Source organism: Filicampus tigris, chromosome 14 (assembly GCF_054856515.1).
Source record: "Filicampus tigris isolate MCC_2025a chromosome 14, RoL_Ftig_1.0, whole genome shotgun sequence".
Lineage (NCBI taxonomy): Eukaryota > Metazoa > Chordata > Actinopteri > Syngnathiformes > Syngnathidae > Filicampus > Filicampus tigris.
The window spans coordinates 2,697,046-2,715,324 of NC_141230.1; the positions used below are offsets into that span (position 1 = coordinate 2,697,046).

General features: G+C 44.4%; 1 pseudogene; it reads left to right on the forward strand.

Annotated features, from left to right (window-relative positions):
• Positions 1-3,711: 3,711 nt before the first annotated feature.
• On the forward strand, positions 3,712-14,581 carry LOC147136057 (uncharacterized; annotated as a pseudogene).
• Positions 14,582-18,279: the final 3,698 nt, after the last annotated feature.

Consider the following 18,279-nt stretch of genomic DNA (forward strand, 5'->3'; position numbering starts at 1 on the left):
CAAAAGAAATTTATATAACTGAAAATTTGCATTTTCAATGACGTTATAATACATATATAATATAATTTTCCTGATTGAGCTTGAAAAACGGACCATCTCGGCTGGATGATCTTTTTAACCTTAATCTACTCCAAATAACCTATTAATCGAAATAATCTATTAAAAATATGTATAGTTACAGTAAGACTGAGGACAAACAGTTGCTTTGCACCTGTGGGATGAGCTGCCATTGACTGAGTCTTAACGAGTGTTTCCCTTGCCTGTGTCACCAGAGTGCTTGCCCTTCTACGGTTCAGTCGGTTTGCTTTATTGTGTGATGAAAGTGGTTTTGTAAATGCTCCAAGTGGAAACTTGAAATTGGTGCTATATTGATAGTGTCAACTGTATTTAGAAATGAATCTAACCTCATCAGGCTGAGCCTGTACAGTATACCCTGGGAAATTCTTATGGGTTGCTATGTCTCACTACAAAATATCTTTGTGAAAGGTCTTTCCAACTCAGTGACACTGATGTAGTTGCTTGGTAATCGGGCGTTTCAAAGCACTCTGCCACCATTTTCAACAGAGTTAATTCATGATCAGAAACAGTGTTGTTTTCTTTTGAATCAGTCCAGGTTGTTCCCCAGAGATTGACTTTGGCAGATAAACCCAGCAGTGAATGTTTTAACCTTGTATTTGCTGCCATGCCTCTAATTCTATGCCTCACAACATTTTGGCAAAGAGCACATCAATATATTAGCTGTAAATAAAACCTCTGAACAGAACCCAGCAGAGATGAGACTTGGCCTTGTGCTTTTCACACCCAAGTTACAATTGTCTGAGAAGGTCAGGGCCCTTATTCTTCACCTGTAAGATTAAATTGCAGCTCCCCTCAGAATGAGGAGCACACCCCTTAAGGGGTACTGAAGAAGTGATACACTGCAAAAATTAATTGTCTAAATATAAGAAATAAAAACCTGTTTGAGAGGATTCAGACTAAAAACAAGTGAAATTATCTGCCAGTGCAGTAAGATAATTATCCTTGGTAAGATTTCTTGAAATAAGAAAAATATCTTGGCTTTTGAAAAGAGAAAAATACCCCAAAACAAGTGGTGAAACACTAATTCAAGCACTATAAACAAACTGCAAAAGCAGTTTAATGCTGGGATTGTCATTATTATTATTATTATTATTATTATTTGAGGAGCAGAAAAAAGAAGAAATCAATGCTGTATACCTCACATTGTCCCTTTCCAGGCTTTGCCCATATTCATTACACACCATTAGAGACAAACAAAAGAGAACACACATAGCATACATTGAGTGTTGAAAAAATGTGAACAAGATCTCAACTCGAGAACGTGAAGCAATGCCTCACTGGCATGTCGCAGTTTTTTTGGTAGTGCAGTTGGAGATGGGAAGAGCGTGGGGAGTGCCCTGAACAGCGCAATGTTGTATTCCACTAGAATAGAATAATCAACTTTCAGTTCAAAGTTACTAACTTCCTTGTCAGCTTGACCATGAGGTCACACAATCATTGTCACTAGGAATAACATTATGCTTCTTGTTTTATTTAATCAACTTTACATATCGTCGCTGTCCTGTGAAAAACACTTAATCTCCAATTTTGGAAACTTTTTTAATTTTCACATTAATGCGATGTCTGTAATGCGGAAAGACCATTCAAAAATAAGAAAATGAAAAAGAATGGAGAGAAGTGTTTTTCACATGACAGCGACGATATATTGGAAACAGACACAATCCAATTCATAACAGTGTCTGTGGAAGCAGTTACATAGTGTATAGCAAAATGACTCACCTCCATCCAGATTTACGGGTGTCTTTAACACTTTCTTCCAAACGCCGTAAAACTGCACCATGGAGTAGAACTCTTCCAATCTTTTCTTGACTTCAGCTATGAAGTTGCTATTTCCCATATCCAGGATTCAACACATCTCATCCTTCACCTACAATGTAAATAAGCTCTTAAAAATACAGCAATACCTGCTTTAAAGTAGAGGTGTACCGATTATTTTTTGCAGGGCTGATAATCGGCGCCGATATTCAGTGTTTTGACGAATATCGGCATCTGTCTTTTTAAAAAAAATGTTTTGGCCAATAATAGATCAATTTAAAACTGTTAACTTCAATGAACTAGTTATTTAAATTTTTTGTTAAGAAATTCTACTAACCCTGAGAAGACTGAACTTTTTGTTTTTGTTTGAAATCAAAACAAAGGTAAATAAAATGTTAATATTTCTGTCATTTTTAAATTTTGGAGGACTTTATTTACTGTAGAAAACTATATGGAGCTATTGTTAAAGTTTTCATTTAACTTTTGCAGACAGTTACACAGACAGACCTTTTTGTTAGAATTTTACAACAAAGATGTACATTGTCAAACATCCATCCAGTATCCAAACCACTTATCCTCACAAAGGTCGCGGGCGTGCTGGAGCCTATCCCAGCTGTCTTCGGACAGTAGGCAGGGGACACCCTGAATTGGTTGCCAGTAAATCGTAGGGTACACGGAGACAAACAAACATTCACACTCATAGTCACACCTAGGGGCAATTTAGAGTGTCCAAATAACCTACCATGCATGTTTTTGGAATGTGGGAGGAAACCGGAGTACTCTGAGAAAACCCACACAGGCACGGGCGGAACATACAAACTCCACATAGGAAAGCCGGGGCCAGATTCGAATCTACGACCTCTGCACTGTGAGGCGTACATGCTAACCAGTCGACAACCGTGCCGCACACATTGTCAAACATTTATAATGATAAAATCAACATTATGCCAATCTGAAAACTTGTTCAATAAACATATGCTTAAGGACGTTTCAACAAAGTTCAAAAGTTTTTTTATTTTTTATTTTGACACCAATATTTTACTTTTAGCTGAAAATAAACATTGGTTCCAAATACAGATATAGGTTATCGGCCTCCTTGACTACTAATAATCGGCATCGATATCGGCCCTGAAATAAAAAAAAAAAACATATCGGTCTATCTATACTTTAAAAAGATTACCAAATCACATCTAAATTACTTACATGATGAAGCTCCTTGAAACATGGATATGCCTCCAGAATCTTTGTCGGCCTGTCCTCTTCTTTCAGGAGATCACTGTCAATGAAGGTTCTTCTTGCTTGAAACTCAAAGTGAAGTATTTGGGAGACAGCAATCTGGTTTGGTTTTCCATACATCTTTTGCAGAGTCTTGTAATGTCTGGCCTGTATTGCTGGGCTATCCATTTCCACTAAAAGAAAAAAATAGAAATCAGTAATGATAGAGAACATGTCACTGAATAATACGGATTTTAGCCAGCAAGTATAACATTGGGTAATGCTTTCATTATTTGTGCTCTATTGAGAGCCAAATAAATTTGAACAAATGAAAAGACATTTCAAATCACAATATATGTTAACATCAAAATCTGTAATTTCACGAGGTCCCCAACTATCTTATTACCTAACCTTCATGCCAATCATTATTGGGAAAATTATCATTTGTCACTTACATGAACAGAACTGCTCCCAGGTGGCAAAAGAAATGTTGATCCACCACTCGAGTCTACATCTTCCTGGTCACTTGGTGAAAAGTCAATATGTCGCCTTTTATTTGGACGGCCTCTTTTTGGTGTTGGCCCCTGCTTTTTTTGTGGGGACTTCATATTCAGCATCCTTTTCTGAAAACAACTGTACATCTCCCTGATGCCCACTACATACATGCAAGACAGCACCATCCAAATGTTTTTCAACCCAGTTAAACCAGAGGAGGTAGTGATGTCTCAAAGGGTTTGTCGAGTTAAGAAAGGACAATCAAGAGTTATTTCCATCAAAAACAAATGATTTTACTATATCCCCCTAATTAAGAGTCTTGAATAGCTTTTGTCCAATTCAAGGATTTTTTAAATGATCAACACTACACCACAGAGTTGCTGCAAAGAGGGTTTTTTTGTATGACATTACTGATGGCAGCCTTTTCAAATCCCCCCCACTATTTTCAGTAAAACCCTCAGCTTTGCAGATAATTTTGTATGCTGATGAAATCGAGATATGCAATCCCCTTGGGTCACATGCTTAAGTAAACAAATTTCTGATGTTTTATTATACTTTAGGACACATAGACCCCAAGTTTAGGTTAAAGCTTGCTGCAATCAGACTACTTGCAATTGCAAAAGCTGATAATATAGACACGTGTGGTGTTGATGTTGTGTTACGTAGAATTGATGAAGACTTAAAGTTTCTGTACCGTGGTCTTACAATCCAAACACAAAATGCTGGGATGGATTTATTTGGTGCTGTAATTTCAGTTTGCGGTGACACACTTGCCCAACATGAGCTTGCTGGTTTCAAAGAAGGTGTTGGTTTTGCCTACAGTAAGTGTAGGCATTGTGAGTGTAACTTTGAGGAAATGCAGAGAGCTTTTAATGAACACAGTTTTTACCAAAAGGACAATGGAAAAACATATTCCACAGTGCAGTGAAATAAAAAAGGCTACTACAGATTTCTTGAAATCTTCCCTCAAAACCACCTATGGGATAAATAGAAGAAGCAAATTGATTGATTTTCCAGCCTTTGACCTCATTCAGCAAACTCCTCAGGATATAATGCACATAATTCTTGAGGGTGTTGCACCTAAGGAAATTAAGTGTGTTTTAAAATATCTTGTTCTCTCTGGACAAATGGAGTTGGATATGTTCAATTCAGCAATGCAGAGTTTTCCTTTGTCACCAATAGATATTCGTGATAAGCCCTACCCTATTAGAGTCAGTGCCTTGGCATCGAATGATAACCAACTCAAACAGTCCTCTGGGCAAATGCTGATATTGTTGAAGATCATACCTTTTCTGTTGAGAACTATAGAGAAAAATGAATATGTTCAATTTGTTTTGGACTTAGTTGTGATAGTTCAAATACTTTTTCCCCCTGTTTTATCTGTGTAGAGTATATTTAAACTAACAAATTTGATTGAACAGCATCTAAAACAGTTTAAGCTACTTTTTCCTGAGAATAATGTAATTCCTAAGCAACATTATCTGTTGCATCTACCTGCTCAAATTCTTTGTCTTGGCCCTTTGATAAGACATATGTGCATGAGATTTGAATCAAAGCACCGTTTCTTTAAACAGTGGTCATCAAAACTGAACTTCAAAAATGCCTGTAAGTCACTTGTCAACCATAATCAGCTTTTTGAATGTTGTCAAAATGAAATGGGACCAGAGCATCCGGTTTTTGCGCATGAGAGGGAATTGGGTCATGTCTCGGAAATAGCAAATATGGAGTACATTAAATTAAATTACAATTAAATACTTTTTGGGGATTTATGAAATACAACATGCCATTAAAGGAAACTGTCTTATTCTCATTGGGAACAAGTGGCAGGTCTCTAATAATCATTAGTGCAAATGAAATAGTGCCTATCTTTGGGCTTATAAAAAACATTTATGTGATTGACAGTTCATTGTAGTGTTTTGAATACCAGCTTTATGAGACTCTGGGTTGGAATAGAGATCTTGTAGCATATGAAGTTGCAGTACCTAATCTTGCCCAGCCAACTGAATTGAGAGATGCTAAAAATGCTCATTGATCATACATCATACTACCCAGTCAGTTTCAAAAGTAGTTTATATATTTTAACTAAATATAAGCTTGATGATGTGGTGTTGTCATAACATGCTGTGTTACTGTCTGAGTTCCATCCATCCATCCATCCATTATTTCCCGCTTATCCGAAGTCGGGTCGCGGAGGCAGCAGCTTCAGCAGGGAAGCCCAGACTTCCCTCTCCCCAGCAACATCCTCCAGCTCTTCCGGAAGGATCCCAAGGCGTTCCCAGGCAAGCCGGGAGACATAGTCTCTCCAGCGTGTTCTGGGTCGTCCTCGGGGTCTCCTGCCGGTGGGACATGCCCGGAACACCTCACCAGGGAGGCGTCCAGGAGGCATCCTAATCAGATGCCCGAGCCACCTCAACTGGCTCCTCTCGACGCGGAGGAGCAGCGGCTCAACTCTGAGTCCCTCCCGGATGGCCGAACTTCTCACCCTATCTCTAAGGGAGAGCCCGGACACCCTGCGAAGGAAACCCATTTCGGCCGCTTGTATCCGAGATCTCGTTCTTTCGGTCATGACCCACAGCTCATGACCATAGGTGAGAGTAGGGACGCAGATCGACCGGTAAATTGAGAGCTTCGCCTTTCGGCTAAGCTTCTTCTTCACCACGACAGACCGATACAGGGTCCGCATCACAGCAGACGCTGCACCGATCCGCCTGTCGATCTCCCGTTCCATCTTACCCTCACTCGTGAACAAGACCCCAAGATACTTGAACTCCTCCACTTGGGCCAGAATCCCATCCCCGACCCGGAGAGGGCACGCCACCCTTTTCCGACTGAGGACCATGGTCTCAGATTTGGAGGTGCTGATCTTCATTCCGACCGTTTCACACTCGGCTGCGAACCGCTCCAGCGAGAGTTGGAGATCGCGGCTTGAAGAAGCCAACAGTACCACATCATCTGCAAAAAGCAGAGATGCAATACTGAGGCCACCAAACCGGACCCCCTCGGCACCTCAGCTGCGCCTAGAAATTCTGTCCATAAAGGTTATGAACAGAATCGGTGACAAAGGGCAGCCTTGGCGGAGTCCAACCCCCACAGGAAACGAATCCGACTTACTGCCGGCAATTCGGACCAAACTCTGGCATCGGTGGTACAGGGACCGGACAGCCCTTATCAGGGGGCTCGGTACCCCGTACTCCCGAAGCACCCCCCACAGAACTCCCCGAGGGACACGGTCGAACGCCTTCTCCAAGTCCACAAAACACATGTAGACCGGTTGGGCAAACTCCCATGCACCCTCGAGGACCCTGCTGAGGGTGTAGAGCTGGTCCACTGTTCCACGGCCAGGACGAAAACCACATTGCTCCTCCTGAATCCGGGATTCGACCTTCCGACGGACCCTCCTCTCCAGCACCCCTGAATAGACCTTGCCGGGGAGGCTGAGGAGTGTGATCCCTCTGTAATTGGAGCACACCCTCCGGTCCCCCTTCTTAAAAAGGGGGACCACCACCCCGGTCTGCCAATCCAGAGGCACTGTCCCCGATGTCCACGCGATGTTGAAGAGACGTGTCAACCATGACAGCCCCTCAACATCCAGAGCCTTTATGAACTCCGGGCGGATCTCATCCACCCCCGGGGCTTTGCCACCGAGGAGCTTTTTGACTACCTCGGTGACTTCAACCCCAGAGATAGGAGAGCCCACCTCAGAGTCTCCAGGCTCTGCTTCCTCAGTGGAAGGCGTGTCGGTGGAATTGAGGAGGTCTTCGAAGTACTCTCCCCACCGACCCACAACGTCCCGAGTTGAGGTCAGCAGCACCCCATCTCCACTATAAACAGTGTTAATGGTGCACTGCTTCCCCCTCCTGAGACGCCGGATGGTGGACCAGAATTTCCTCGAAGCCGTCCGGAAGTCATTTTCCATGGCCTCCCCGAACTCCTCCCACACCCGGGTTTTTGCCTCAGCAACCGCCAGAGCCGCATTCCGCTTGGCCAGCCGGTACCCGTCAGCTGCCTCCGGGGTCCCGCAGGCCAAAAAGGCCCGATAGGACTCCTTCTTCAGCTGGACAGCATCCCTTACCGCTGGTGTCCACCAGCGGGTTCGGGGATTGCCGCCACGACAGGCACCGACCACCTTGCGGCCGCAGCTCCGATCGGCCGCCTCAACAATGGAGGCACGAAACATGGTCCACTCGGACTCGATGTCCCCCGCCTCCCCCGGGACGTGGGAAAAGTTCTGCCGGAGGTGGGAGTTGAAACTCCTTCTGACAGGGGATTCTGCCAGACGTTCCCAGCAAACCCTCACAATACGTTTGGGTCTGCCAGGTCGGACCGGCATCTTCCCCCACCATCGGAGCCAACTCACCACCAGATGGTGATCAGTTGACAGCTCCGCCCCTCTCTTCACCCGAGTGTCCAAAACATGCGGCCGCAAGTCCGATGATACGACTACAAAGTCGATCATCGAACTGCGGCCTAGGGTATCCTGGTGCCAAGTGCACATATGGACACCCTTATGCTTGAACATGGTGTTCGTTATGGACAATCCGTGATGAGCACAGAAGTCCAGTAACCGAACACCGCTCGGGTTCAGATCGGGGGGGCCGTTCCTCCCAATCACACCTCTCCAGGTCTCACTGTCATTGCCCACGTGAGCATTGAAGTCCCCCAGCAGAACGATGGAGTCCCCAGGTGGAGCGCCCTCCAGCACACCCTCCAAGGACTCCAAAAAGGGTGGGTACTCTGCGCTGCCGTTTGGTGCATAAGCACAAACAACAGTCAGGACCCGTCCCCCCACCCTCAGGCAGAGGGAGGCTACCCTCTCGTCCACCGGGGTAAACCCCAATGTACAGGCGCCAAGCCGGGGGGCAATAAGTATGCCCACACCTGCTCGGCGCCTCTCACCCTGGGCAACTCCAGAGTGGAAGAGTGTCCAACCCCTCTCGAGAGGACTGGGACCAGAACCCAAGCTGTGCGTGGAGGTGAGCCCGACTATATCTAATCGGAACCTCTCAGCCTCACACACCAGCTCAGGCTCCTTCCCTGCCAGAGAGGTGACATTCCATGTCCCAAGAGCTAGTTTTTGCTGCCGGGGATCGGACCGCCAAGGTCCCCGTCTTCCGCCGCCGCCCAGCTCACACGGCACCCGACCCCTTTGGCCCCTCCCACCAGTGGTGAGCCCATGGGAAGGGGGACCCACGTGTCCTTTTCGGGATGGGTGCAGGCCCGGCCACCAGGCGCTCGCCATCGAGCCCCACCTCCAGGACTGTCTGAGTTGCAATATTAAATTGATACATCATGTGATGTTACTCTTCATTGCAGCTTTGTAAATAAATGTGTTTATTGGCACTACATCAGTGTTTGTAATGATGTCACCATGCACCAGCAGTGCATGTAACACTTACTAGGAGGTATTAAAACAAGTTTTTACTGCTAAAAATTCAGAAAAAAAAATGCAAGTAGTCATGAAACAGAGACTGACAGTCATTTAGCTTATTGTGCATGTAAATTAACTAATTTTATGGTTTACAAACTAATTAAGAAATAAAAGACAAATAATCTTAAAGCAATATTAAGCTATTATATTAGGCTTACAAATTCTGCTCTTGCATAGTATATTATTCTCAAAACAAGATCAAAATTACTTTTTAGCTTGATATAAGAGTTTAAGTCTAGGTTAGATGGCTGATTTTTGCAGTGCAATGTTGGCAATAAAACCGCCGGGGGGAAGACTTCACTCTAATAATACATAATAAAAAAAGAGAGTGCAGATGCTTTCCCATTTAGTACTGCTCTGCATCAAATTCAAAAGTGAATAAAGCATTTTCTCAGTTTCTCTGATTTTCCAAAGGCTGCTAGCAGCCTTATGTAGTCAGGTTATTGTCACTTCACTTGAAAGCCAAAAACAATCACCCAGTGTACTTTGTTACCATGGCATCGGTAGACTTGCACATTTCCTTCAGTTGGTTTATTTTTCCCATAAATAACTCCCAGTTATACTGAACATCGAGCATCAAGATTAAAAAAAAAGCATTATCTTGTAATTATTATTGCTGGCCATTCACAACTGTGTTTTTTCAGATAGGTGTAAAAATGCTTTTCTTTATTAAAACAGAGAACAAATGAGGAGCTGAAAGATTGAGCACCAGAAATTTACAGTAAATCTATTTTCTTCTCACAGTTATGTTAATCTTGTAGGTGTTTTATATCTTAGAATGTTTGTTTGTACAAAATGCTCTTGTTCGAGCAAGTATACATGTGTACCGTATTTTCCGGAATATAAGCCGCAACTTTTTTTCCTAGATTTTAAGCCATGCGTTTTATAGTCCAGTGCGGCTATTCTGTGGATTTTTCTTCCACCGCTCGGGGCGCTTTAACCGGAATGACAGTAAAATTCAATACAATACATTTCCCATTAACTGAATGTGACTGCAGGTGGAGGAGTTCAACAGGTGAGGGTGCCATAGACTAGGTTATTGCAGTAGGTGATGTAATGTTTTGATTCTGTTTTCCTAGAGGTCCGTGAAGTGCACATGAATGCGATTGGCTGATGTTACGTCTGTTCTGTTGTTTCGATGCAGTAATTATAAAAGTTTTCAACATCGATAGGTGCGGCTTACATAAAGGTGCGGCTTATTTATGTTTTTTTCCCAGATATTCTAAAAATAGAGTGGGTGCGGCTTATATAACGGTGCGGCTTATAGCCCGGGAAATACGGTATGTGTTGAAACCCCCCAACCAGACTTGAACTGGAGTGCAATTTTCAATTTCCATTTGCGTGCTTCCCAGACTACTGCTTAAAGTCTACTGAGTTTTAAGAAAAGCACTATACAATTTTGATGTATTTATTTAATAAAATGAATAATAATAATAATAGTTATTATTATTATTATTATTGTTATTAAGGTTGCTGATGGTGTAGAAGTACACTTGCCTGAGTTGTGTGCGGGCAGTGTGGGATCGGTTCCCACTCAGTGACTGTGTATGTGTGTGTGCTCAGCTCAGAGTGTAGTTCGCCTTTCACCCATGCTACGATATTCTCCAGCACCTCCCTGCAACCCTGTACAGCACATATGTCAAAGTCAAGGCCCACGGGCCGGATGTGAGAAGGTTTTCTACGGCCCCTGGGATGATATTGCTTTATTATTAGATCTGGCCCGCAGCAAGCCAGTGTGGGTAGCAGATGTGCTCGGGTCCTTCGCGCCTGCCGATGATGTCACGCTTATATAATATATTTTAGGGTCTTCCACGAACACAGACGTAGTTTAATTACCACATTTTTATTAGTCCAACCGGCTACTGTGGGCCGCAGCTGACGCCAATTCAGTACGACACCCGTTCAGTCAAAAAAGTGCAACGCTCCTCTTCCTTCCAGCGAGCCGCGCGATGCATTCACTAACCTCGGAAACAACACAACTTGGCAAGTCACAAATTCGACCACAACACAGATAACCCAATTCGTTACACTATTTCTGTAATATATTTCTTTGCATCTATGTTTGCCACCCCCTGACTGTTGTTATAACAATACCGGTACTTTTGCGAGGATCGTCCTTCGGTCGTCTACGTGCCGACTGAAGACTTCACGTCACTTTTCGTAGCTTTCAGAATCGGATTGTGGTGAAAAGTTATTTGGAGTAAAACATGCTTTATTGAGAAATACTTCATGTTAGAACTCTCACGTTGTTTTATTATTAGTAATTGTTGGCATTTGATAAATTCATTTGGTTTTGATGTAGTGCGGAGATGTCCCACACTGTGAGCAGGCATTGTTGATAGCGAGAGACGTGGTTTCTTTTCTTTTTCCTCTTTCGACACAGCTAGCTAGTAGTTTGTTCGTGCCAGCAAACTCAGTAGTTGCAGATTAACTTTATTGATCCCACAGTGGGATAATTTTCATCATTACAGCAGCAAAGATATGTCATAGGCGGCATAATGTAGCCGTTAAAGTATAACATTAACAACAAACATTCAGAATCAAAAACCAATGTAAATATACACAGTAACCATGTGTATATACACATGTATATACACACCAACATACATCTACATATAAAATATGAATAAACACTTATTTAGCCCTTACATAGTACAGACGAAAAAAATACTTTAAGTGACAATGCTGCAGTGCTGCAGTGAACTATAAGAAACAGCATTGGATAAGAGTAAGAATACACTAGTGGGGAATGTTGAGTATTGCACAATATCAGGTGCAGGACTGCACAATTGCACTAATGTCAGATTATAGAGACTACCCGATGTTCTTGTTAAACAGTCTGACAGCAGCAGGCAAGAAGGAGCGGCGGAATCTCTCCTTTGCACAGCGAGGGTGTAACAGTGTGTCACTGAAGGAGCTGTAGAGTGCGATGGAGGGGGTGGGCCGGGTTGTCCAGCATTGATGACAGTTTAGCCATCATCCTCCTGACCCCACTGAGTCCACAGAGTCCAGGGAGCAGCCCAGGACAGAGTTTGACCAGTTTGTCCAACCTTTTCTTGTCCCGGGGCCGCCTGCCCAGGAGACCGCTCCCTGCAAAAATGACCGATGCAACCACTGAGTCATAAAAATTCCTGAGGAGTGTCCCCTGAACCCCAAAAGACCTCAGTCTCCTGAGTAGGAAGACTCTGCTCTGACCCTTCCTGTAGAGAGCGTCTGTGTTGTCGCTCCAGTCCAGTTTATTGTTCAGATGAACACCCAGGTACTTGTAAGTTGAGACTCTCTCAACATCTGTTCCCCGGATATTCACTGGTGCAGGTGCAGAGTGTTTGCGCCTACAGAAATCCACCACCATCTCTTTGGGTTTCCCTGCATTGATCAGGAGGCGCTTCTGCTGGCACCAGTCCATAAAACCCTGAGTAAGTTCTCTGTACTCCCGATCGTCTCTGTCTGTGATGAGAACGACAATCGCAGAGTCGACAGAGAACTTCTGCAGGTGACAGGTAGGGGTGTTGTAATCGAAGTCCGAGGTGTAGAGGGTGAACAGGAAGGGAGCCAAGACAGTTCCCTGCGGCGCCCCCGTGCTGTAGAGGAGCTCATCAGACACACAGTCCTGTGTCCTCACATACTGTGGCCGGTTTTTAAGGTAGTCCTGGATCCATGTGGTGAGGTGGTGGGCCACTCCCGCCTGCTCCAGCTTGTCTCCCAATAGGGTGGGCTGGATGGTGTTGAAAGCACTGGAGAAATCAAAGAACATGATCCTCACATTGCTCCCCGCCTTCTCCAGGTGGGAGAGTAAAGTGTGGAAGAAGTAGATGATGGCATCATCCACGCTGACACCAGGCTGGTATGCAAACTATAGTGGGTCCATTGACGAGCTCACCAGGGGGCGCAGGTGGACGAGGACCAGTCTCTTCAGGGTTTTCATCAGGTGAGACGTCAGCGCCACTGGTCTGAAGCTTTGAGCTCCTTCGGGTGGGAGGGTCTTTGGCACCGGGACCAGGCAGGATGTTTTCCACAGCTGGGCCCAGCTTCAGGCTCAGGTTGAACATGTGCTGGACAATTCAACACAGCTGGTCTGCGCAGGATTTGAGGACCTGGGGGCTGATGCCATCTGGACCCGCTGCCTTCCTCGCCTTCATCTTCTTCAGCTGGTTCTTCACCTCAGATGTTGTAAAGGCCGAGGCTGGGCAGGAGGACGTGGTGGCTGTCTGGTGAAGCTGGGAGCTGGAGACTGTGGGGAAAAGAGGGGAGGCGTTGACACTCACAGCAAGGGGAGTAGGTGGAGGCTGCAGCAGGAGAGACTGAGAGGGGGCAGGCATTTGATCGAACCTATTGAAAAAGAGGTTCAGCTCATTTGCCCACTGCAGGTCCCCCAAGTCCGGGTCTTGGGTTGTCCGTGGCCTGAGATGGTCTTCAGCCCCCTCCAGCCTCCCCTGGCATTATTCAGCTGCAGCTCCTCCTCCATCCTCTTCCTGTAGGACCTTTTCCCCTCTCTGATCCTCCTCCTCAGTTGTCCCTGCACAATCTTCCGCTCCTCCTTGTTCCCCGACGCAAAAGCCCTCTTCTTCTGCTTCAGGAGAGCTTTAATGTCAGGTGTGGTCCAGGGTTTGTTGTTGGAGAAACACCTTACTGTCCTTGTAGGTATGGTGTTCTCCATGCAGAAATTGATAAAGTCCGTAACAGTGTCCGTTTGACTATTAATCTCTTCCCCATGAGCGTCGCTGAATACTTCCCACACAGTTGTGCTGAAACAGTCCTTTAAGGCCTCCTCGGCCTCTCCAGACCATCTCTGAACTGTGCGGGTCACAGCTGGCTACCAGAGGTTTGTACACAGGCTGGAGAGCCACCAGGTTGTGAACAGCTTTGCCCAGCGGGGGGAGGGGCAGTGATGTGTATGCCTCCTTGGTGTTGGCATAGAAAAGGTCCAGTGTTTTATTGTCTCTGATGTGGCAGGTGACATACAGTGTGAATGAAGGCAGGGAGGAGGAAGGGGAGGCATGATTGAAGTCACCAGAGATGAGTAGCAGAGCATTTGGGTGCTGTGTTTGTATCCTGCTCACAGCTACAGTCAAGACATCACACTGTATCACTGTTGCTAGCGGGGGGGACGTACACGGTCACCACGATCAAATGACCTCTCGGGATATAGTATGGTTTCATGCCGACAGCTAACAGCTCAATGTCCCTACTGCAGAGCTCCTCCTTAATCGTGATGTGCCCATGATTACGCCATCTATCGTTCACAAACACAGCCAGCCCTCCTCCTTTCCTCTTACCACTCTCCAGCGTCCTGTCTGCGCGGAGGATTTAGAAGCCGTCCAATTCTATGACCGTGTCCGGCGTTAGCGCTATGAGCAATGACTCCGTGAATAGCATCAGGCTAGCCACCCGGAAGTCCTTCTCATGCCGGGTTAGCGTCGTTAACCCGTCCATGTTGTTGGGGAGAGATCTAACGTTCCCCATGATAACAGACGGGAGGACAGGAGGGTATCGTCTCCTCCTTGCCCGGCGTTTAACCCCCGCATGAGATCCTCATCTCTTCCTCCTCAGCTCGCAGGGGATATCGGGTCTCGCTCCGGCAGCCGGCGCGGGGTTAGCACGGAGTGCTAACAGCTGATCCCGGCTGTAAAGAATGGAGCCGCGGCTCCCCGCCAAGTCTCCGGACACGATCGCGCAAAAAATAGCCACCAGCAGCAGCAAAAATACCGCAAGTTGGATGTCCATTGCTGTGTAAGTTTACGACTATCAACTATGTGAAAAAGGTATAAGGTAGAGTAATAGTAAGGTACAAAAACAGACGAAATGGCTCACCAGTGAGCCGGAGCTGCTGTTACGGGCAGCCACTCGCGCGGTGCCGGAAATGGTAAACCAATGTCACGTTGATGAAAACTAGTTAGTTATTTTGGCTAGTATGCTAACTATTCTAGTGATGAAACATGTGAATGTGTATTGTATGTATGGTTTGGCTGTTTAATTGCGTAATACAGTGAATTTGAATGTTTAGGCATAATCTTTGTCTGTGTTTTTGCATACCACAATAAATTGACGTGTCAAGTGGAATACGGGCCTGTGTTTTCTGACAGGAGCACCCACATTCATATGTTGCCACTCTAAAATAGAGTCAGCTGGAGACATCATACCAATTATATGATCCTCTCCGTTTTATTTCACATTATGTACAGTCCATACAATCTTGCAGCCCGAGTCAACCATAAAATTGTTTCCAGTTTGGCAGGAGAAACGCAAACGTTCCGCTGATCTTGTTTCACAAGTGTATTTTTCTCGGGTCATAAGCGGAAGTGACGTAAGAGCTGCCTCGCAAAAGTAGCAGTAATGTACTTTATTTTATTTTTTATTTAGTAACTCCGAACATAAAAACAGAACAGCCAGGGGGGTGACAAACGGAGGCAAAGAAATATATTACAGAAATATAAAGCATGACATCTTCAGCAGGCGCGAAGGACCCGAGCCAATCTGGACATTTTGAAAAAATTCAATGAACTCAGTCCGGCCCTCGGCTTGTCGCAATTTTTTTTATTTGGTCCTCCGTCCATTTGACTTTGACACCCCTGCTGTACAGGATAAGCGGTGCGGAAGATGACATGGCATGACACTATTTTTATTATTAGTAGTCGTATTATTATTAGTATTATTATCAGTGGCCTCTCTGTAAGCCATCACCTTGTGCTGGTGGAGGGGTTTGTGTGCCCCCATGATCCTAGGAGCTAAGTTGTCTGAGGCTAGATAGATAAATAAACGCATTCACGCACACACACACTCAATACTTTATCGAGCGAGTCAAACGTGACATCCTGGATGATCGGTTCACATTCAGTTTACACGCTTTTAGTCCGCATCATTCATAACTAGCCTGTATTCCAGAGACATGTTGCACAAACTACGGCGGCTTATTAGTGTGATGCCAGCATACACCCAAACATGAACAAAGTCACAAGTATACACATGTCACAGCGATGAAATAGTGGGAAAATGCACTTTTCGGTAAATTGCAGTTTTGTTATTCAACTTTATTCTGAATACGTTGGCCAATGTATGAGAATGGGTGTTGTCATGACGACGTTTTTTTTCTCTCGCTGGGTTACACTTCGTCACACGTCACATATCAAATACATTTTTTCTCATTTTGATTGCTCCAGTTAACACCCATTTCTCATTCTTATTGCTCTAATAGTTGTCAGTGGTACACCAGTCCTTACTTCAGTTCAAAATGTCACATCATTATGGAATAACAGCAGAGACATTTAAATGACATAAATATTCCCCAAAATCAATGTAAGTCCATACATAATTTTTTGTTCCTTATTGTTAAATATTGTCATAGAATATCATTATGTTTTGCAGTAGCTGTATTTAGCAATTTAAAAGAGATGTTGTTCACAAACGCTGTCTATCCACAATTGGTCTGTGAAGCAAGTGCAGATTTTAAATATTTTTTGTATAATATCGTCAAATTATCGTTATTGAGTTTTTGGAAAAAATATTGAGATTTTTTGCCCATATTGCCCACCCTATTGATGGATGGATGGATGGATGGATGGATGGATGGATGGATGGATGGATGGATGGATGGATGGATGGATGGATGGATGGATGGATGGATGGATGGATGGATAGATAGATAGATAGATAGATAGATAGATAGATAGATAGATAGATAGATCGATAGTTCGATAGTTGCTTTGCATTAAAACAGTAACACACACATGCGATTCCCTGGAAAAAGCAAACACAACATACAAACATTAACATTTAACAAAGACAAAACTTGTGTACACTCCTTAAGGCCTCATTTACTGTATGCCCCTGGCGTGGTCACCCAGGGCAAACAGGTCCTAGGTCAGGGTGCCCAATACGGCGATCACGATCGACCGGTCGATCGCAAAGGCATCGTGGGTAGATCACCAGCCTATCATTCGTCCTCACTACTGTATTGCTACATTCACACCAACTGCGTTGGGAGCGTTTCTGGCGGTGCATTTCAATTGGAGTCAATGTAGTTCGCATGGACGGGCGCCGTTGCGTGCGGGTTGGTGCGAATGATGCATTTGAAGCGGTGGGACGCGGAGCGAAGCACCGAAAATCCGCCCATTCGCTACACTACGCGCGTATAAACAAGTCAACTTTTTTACCATTCCGCCTTGCGGCAGCCAGTCAGCATCGGGCATACTACGTCACACACAGCCACACAGTATCCTGTTCACTCTGCGGCTTTTTTAAATTTTTTATTTAACAGTTCTTGAACTTTACCAAGACAGCAATATTGATAGCATTAGCATAGTGTGCAAAAAAGTTGACTTGTTTTATACGCGCCGAATGGAGCGAATGGGCAGATTGTTTTTGCTGCAAATCTGCTTGAGGCTGGCTATCAGCAGCTACTGTCAGGACTATGCGTCCCTGGCTGATTCCATTCAGTGCAAGTCATCAGAGTAAGGTAATTACAAAACATTTTTTGTTGTATTGTGCTATATAGGTTGATGCAGTCATGCAAGGTACACCAGGATATATGGTGCAAATAAAAATTATTCTCAACATATTTATAAATAATGTGTTTTGCATTTTTAGTAGCTGGTAGATCATTTTGACTCGGCCATGTCATAAGTAGCTCTCAGGCTGAAAAAGTGTGGGCACCCCTGTCCTAGGTGATTTAACAGACAAAGAACCTCCCATGATGATGGCAATGTAAAGACTCTTGCCCGGACTTGGGTCACCGTGTGACAAGTCTTCTGTGAACTGTACAGTGTGATTCAGTCATGATTGCCCTCTGGAGATTGGGTTGTTGAAGGCACTAATGTTGCCTGGGATTTTACAGCTTTTAAAATGTTTCTGTGATGCTGCTGTTTTTCTTAACCTACCCATCAACGTTTTGTTCCTGAATACACCACTTAGTCTTCTTATTCTTTGGGGCATTACAAAGAATGGCTATGAATGGTACTGGCTATGGCCAATTTTTGTGCTCTGGCTCTAAATGGTTTTCCATCTTGCCTCAGGTTCACAATGTCTTTTTTAAATGATTGTTATTATCTATTTATTTTTGTTTGCTTTTATTAGTTTCACCTCTAACTGTAAATGTAGTCTGAACAGGAAAAATCCAAATCCGAAACTGAGTGTCGACTATGATTGAATAATCAATGAAATAGGACACATCATACAGTGATACATACATACACATCACAGTGACCAGAGAAAACACAGAGAAAGCAGAGATGTGATTGGCAGTATTTTAAAAAATCAGCTGCTGACAGTTGGCTCTTTAAAGACCTCACCACAATTGATAGAATTTGCCAAAT